We start from the raw sequence: 6,000 nt of genomic DNA, 5'->3' as shown, positions 1-6,000 counted from the left end.
CACCTCCCCTTCCTTCCTGCCTGTCCTTCCTGATCGTTAAATAACCTGGTATGTTTAATTCCCAGGCATTGCCACCCTGCAGCCATGTTTCTGTAATGGCCACAAGATTATACCCATATGTAGTTATTTGTGCCATTAACTTGTCTATTTTGTTACAAATGCTACGTGCATTCAGATAGAGAACTTTCAAATATGTTTTGTGACACTTTGCCCTTTTTTTTACTTTACCTTTTACTCCATACCTTCTGCCCCTTCCTGACATGCTCTGGTTTTTAATTTCCCCACTGCTACCTAATTCTATGACCTTCTCTGTTGCCATTTTTATTATTTGCTCTCTAGGAACCTCCCCCCCACTAGTTAGTTTAATGCCCTCTCTACAGCCCTAGTTATATGATCTGCCAGGACTCTAGTCCCAGCACTGGCCAAGTGAAGCCCGTCCCAATGGAACAGCTCCCTCCTGCCCCAGTACTGGTGCCAGTGTCCCAGGAAGCAAAACCCATTTCTCCCACACCAGTCTTTGAGCCACGCATTTAACTCTCTAATTTTATTTGTCCTAGCCAAATTCGCTCGTGGCTCAGGTTATTACCCTTGAGGTTCTGTTTTTTAATTTGACCCCTAGCTGCTCATACTCCTTTAACAGAACCGGCTTCCTAGTCCTATCTACGTCGTTTGTACCAACATGGACCACGACAACTGGATCCACCCCCTCCCACTGCAAGTTTCTTTCCAGCCCAGAGGAGATGTCCTTAACCCTGGCACCGGGTAGGCAACACAGCCTTCGGGACTCTCGCTCTCGGCTGCAGAGAACTCTATCTATCCCCCTAATAATACTATCCCCTACCACTACAACATTTCTATTTACTCCCCCCTCTTGAATGGCCCCCATTTGAAGCACTTTGAGTTATTCCTGAGAGACTTAATTAAAGAAAAGAATGAAAGACTTGCATTTATACAGCACCTTTCACAACTACGAGACTTCCCAAAGTGCTTTACAGTCTATGAAGTACTTTTGAAGTGTAGACTGTTGTAATGTAGGAAACGCAGCCGCCAATTTGTGCACAGCAAGCTCCCACAAACAGCAATGTGATAATGACCAGATAATCTGTTTTAGTGATATTGGTTAAGGGATAAATATTGGCCAGGACGCCAGGGAGAACCCCCCTGCTCTTCTTTGAAATAGTGGCATGTGATATTTTATGTCTACCTGAGAGAGCAGACCTGGGCCTCGGTTAAACGTCTCAACCGAACGACGGCAGCTCCGACAGTGCAGCACTCCCTCAATACTGCACTGGAGTTAATTACGTGCTATGTAGATGGAAGGCTTTTTTTCAGTGTAGTAAAAGTGTTTGGAAAGTACTGTGCCTAACATTTGCCTTTACCAGTATGTCAATGTTAGTTTGCAAAGTATCAAATTGTTTTCCTATATGGAATACGTAGCAGTCTGTTTCCAGAGCTTGTGTACCGTCAAATCATGAATTGCATAATATGCCTCTGACCTCCACAGAGGAGTTGTCTTCATCCACCTCTGCTCCATTCATCCTTTCTGAAGGTACAGGATGGTAAGGAATCCTATTGTGAGCTAAATCATGCATAGCTACTGAACACCTACATCACCGCGAGACGAGTCCAGTGTGCTGCTGAGCAGCAAAACAGCTATCACTAGGTTATCCACAGGATCTTCTTTAATGAGGTATCACAAATGTATTGGAACATTTGCGAAACGCAAGGAGCTTTTTCAGCCATTCAAGACAGGTGTTGCCCTTTTAGCACCCCCTCACTATCTCAGAACCTTGTGGGCAAGAGTATGCATCCGCCAATGCCGGTGATCAACAATACATATTACATTGTGCAATTTGGGAACACCCAGAGACACACTTGTGTATAATGTAATGTGACTGGGATGGGCAGAAGTGATGGTGCAGGTTGACTGTCCAGTCAGTTGACTCACCATACTGGAAAATCCCAACTTTTCTCCAAATTTCTCTGAAATTATGCCATTCAGAGCTGTTTTGAATCATCAGAAGATCTTTTGCACTTGTTCTGGAGCCACCATATGACTGACATGCCCCTACCATTTATAGTACCAGCTTATGGAGCATTCTGCACAAGAAAGTTTATTCTGAACATACTATTAGAAGGATGGATTCTCCCAAAGCTTCAGTATGCTATTCACTGCAGGCTGCAAGAGCAGTGAAATAGTTTGGGCATGAAATTGGTCTTGGTAGCGCCCATTGTTTGGGTGCTACAGGAGCCGTTTGCAGACCAAAATGGTGCCTGCTGCGCGCGCACACACGTCTGCCAAGAATCGCGCCGGACGCCATTTGGTAAAGGCATTAGCGCATGTGCAGCTAACGTCTGCTGGAAGTATGCAGAGCAGGCAGATCATGACGTCAATCAGTGTCCAACAGTAAATTGATACCAGTACTGCCATTTTTAAGTTCCACGCTCCAGCCGACACCCTCTCTTAACCTTGCACAGCTGAACGCACGTTAAGCAACATGAGGGACCTCCCACCAGCACTATTTAAATAGATCATCAACTACTTACAGGTTAATTGCTGGTTGATTTCTTCTGGCTGTTGCTACGATTCTACAAGTGTCTGGTGCTTACCATAATTGTTTCAAGTTGCAAAAGTCTACAGGAAGTGGTGTGGCAGGTGCTGAAGGACTTGTTGCTGACTTCAAGGCTTCTGCACAAACCAGTTACTCCCAGACATGGGTGGCCCAGTAGTGCTTCCTCTTTACATTTAGCATGACTGGGAGAATGAGCAGAGGCCACGCAGAGCAGGACAATCTTCTGGAAGAGTGAAGAAGAGTAGGGGGATAAGGGCTCTCAACAAGTGGCCATATCGGCCAAGGATATGGAGCAGATTTGTTGGAGCCAAATTGCAGGAGTGCTGTGATGCCCTGGGAGACCCTTTGCATACTGGTAGCCAGAGCCATGATGGCAGCAGTCTGAGCTTCGACTGCAGCACTCATGTTGGGTGGATGCTGCTTGTGCTGAAATGGAAGCTAAGACATTCAGCCATCAGATGCCGCATCATGGTTGTGTCCACAGTGTGCTGATGGAGTTGGCTACCATTTCCATGCCCTGTTGTCAAGTTGGTGCCGGACTCCTCCATGCTCCTTGACATTGAACGCAGGCTTTCTGCCAGGCCTGGCAATGCACTAATCATTTCATTGTGTATGCCCATCAGCCTTCTTCAGTAGCCTGCCCTATCGAAGTCTTAATCTGAGTCCTCTGCAGCAGAACTCGTATGCGATCTCGCCCTCCGGTGAGGTGGCATCTGCACTCTCCTTGCCCCTGCCCTGGCTACAGGCCACTCATGCCTAGTGTCTCACCATGTACAAATCCCGCCTCTATGCTATCCTCTAAGATACGCACAGAGTCAGTATCTGAGCTGGTGGCTGCGAGTGTGAAATTAAGTGATGACGGCCTAGAAATTCATTGACGCCACTTTTGGGGCGCTAAAGTGGGGCGTCCGCTAAAGTTTGCGGCCGCCGACAAATCGATGCCACTTCTCCGATATTCATTAGCTTCGCCCTAGGAGTTCGGGCGAGCGCTAAAACTGCTGCTGGACGCCTCTCTTTGGGCGCTAAGCCGGAGGTGGTGATCGATAGCGCCGAGGCCGGGCGCAGCGCAGGTGCGGCCATCTCGTGATTGACAGCAGACACCCTGGCGCTGGCCAGCTCTTAAGGGGGAAGGGTCGACTGTGTCTGCTGCCACGCCCTGGATAGTGGAGCCCTCCAGCTAGGCCTGAACACTGCTGCTGGACCCAAATAGCGCCTGAAGACATGGAGAAGGCCCGTGAACGTGCGCAGCGCTTCTCAGAGCGTGATCTGAGTGTGCTGCTTGCTGCTGTGGAGAAGAGGCGCCATGTTTTGTACCCGGACAATGGCAAGAAGGCGATGGTCTGTGTCTACAGGAGAGCCTGGAGGCATGTCGCCAGCAAGCTGTCAGCCAACAGCGACGTCCCCAGGACCGGTGCCCAATGCCGCAAAAAGTTAAATGACCTCACACGCATTGTCAGGGTGAGTACCCTTTCCAGTGACCTCCTCATCCTTGCATGTGCACCTCACATTATGGGCAAAGGGACCTGAAAGCTCTAATGGCCAGCCTTCATCCAGCAGCTATGGGACAGGCATGAGCATCAATTGCACATTCTGCACTTAACACACTGGCCAAGCTATTCCACCATGGGAGGCATTGCACACCAGATCATGGCGACACACTGGCCAGGCTATTCCACCATGGGAGGCAGTGCACACAAGATCACGGCGACACACTGTACTTAGAGGCCATCCTTTCTCTTGCAGGCCAAGCTGGCAAATAATCGCAAGAGCCGGACTGCGACCGGGGGAGGCCGACCCCATATCCAGCCACTCACCGACCTGCAACATCACGTGGAGCGCCTCATGGGTGGCCGGGTGATTGGGCCCGTTGCATGTGCAGATGCCGACCCTGTTCTGGGCAGCAATGGTAAGGGCATCACCTTTTGCACCTCTCTCGTCCCACTTGCGCATCAGATCTACATCCTTTGCCACTGTCCGACCAATGCGCTGAATGCCACCACTCATGCATCCCGCACTGACGCCCTCTCCTCACTCTAAAGCTACTCTTGTGCCTTCCTGCTTTCAGATGGTCAAGAGGAGGTCCCTCAACTTGCCAGTGACAGACCCTCCAAAGAGGAGCAGGAGGAGGAGCAAGAGGAAGGCGGCCCATCAGGGGAACCCTCAGCAGCGGCCACCCAGGCCAATGTAGGGGACACGTCTTCCCTGGAGGGCAGCGTGGCGGAAGTGTCGAAGGGGAGGGGAGCTCCTGGGACCTGCGGGCTGCAGAAAGGCGGGAGGGGGGTGGAAGCTCGGCGGCCTTCTCCCCAGAGGGGGGATGCGTCGGAGGGGAGTCCAATTGCTGGGCCCAGCGGCCTCCAGCAACGCAGGAAGGGTCGGCCAGCTCGGCGGCCTTCTCCCCAGAGGGAGAGTCCGGCCTCCAGTCAGGAGATGCTCTTCGCCGAGGAGATGGAACGCCTCGAAGACTTGTCCGCGGACTCGGAGCGCCGGCACACGGAGCTCATGGCGGCAGCGGCACGATTGCCTGAGTCCATCGATTTCCTCTCTCGTAGTGTGGCCGAGTTCGGGCCCTCAGAGGCCACCAGTCGGGCGGAATACTGGGCAGATCAGGCAGCGAGTCGGGCGGAATTCGGGGCAGCTCTGTCAGCGACTGGCCAGGTGATCAGTGGTGCCGTCCAGTCACTGGCTGCTCTGATGCGGTCAGTGAACAGGTCAACACAGGCACTCACTGCTGCCACACTCGCTGTGTCAGCCAGGCATCGCCAGGGCACCCGGCGCGCTGCAGCAGCACAGCGGTCTGTCCCTCGGCAGATTGGTGCGCATGCTGCAGTGCTGGCCCGGGCGAGTGCCAGTGTCTCAGGTGACCAGCGAGCGCCTGCCATCCGCCAGCTTGCCGCCATTCCTCCAGCCGCCACTGCCACTCCCCCAGTGGAGCTGCCAGGAGCTGCTGCAGCGACTGATGCTGGCCAGCCACAGCTGCAGCAATCAACAGCCGCCCGCTCGACGGCCAGACCTCGACTAGGCCGACCCCCAAGGGCATCTGCCGTCACGACATGTGCCCCTCAGGAGCCTGCCCCCAGCCTTGCAGCAGCCAATGGCCTTACTTTGAGGCGGAGCAGCAGGACGGGCAGGGGCCACCCAAAGATGGCCAAGGCATCGCCCTAGCGGGCCAAATAGTCGAATGTGTGGCCATTTGTGTTTGTTTCTTGAGGCCGAGAATTGGATGTTTGTTTTTTGAAGGCCGATGATGTGATGTTTGTTTTGGACGAAGGCCGAGAATGACGGCCATTTTAGTTGCCCTATTTTGTTAATCCTCTCCAGGTTGTGGGAGCGAGTAATGTGTTTGAGTGTTTTTTGGGGGTTTCGTCTGTTTTTGGTTTTCATGTGGGAAGGGCCCAGAGTTTGTACAATAAAGCATTTTATTTATTCA

This window comes from Somniosus microcephalus, chromosome 15 (assembly GCF_052327205.1).
Source record: "Somniosus microcephalus isolate GS21.2 chromosome 15, FLI_Smic_1.0, whole genome shotgun sequence".
Classification (NCBI taxonomy): Eukaryota; Metazoa; Chordata; class Chondrichthyes; order Squaliformes; family Somniosidae; genus Somniosus; species Somniosus microcephalus.
The sequence above is the reverse complement of the archived record's forward strand: the minus strand, read 5'-3'. Positions refer to the sequence as shown.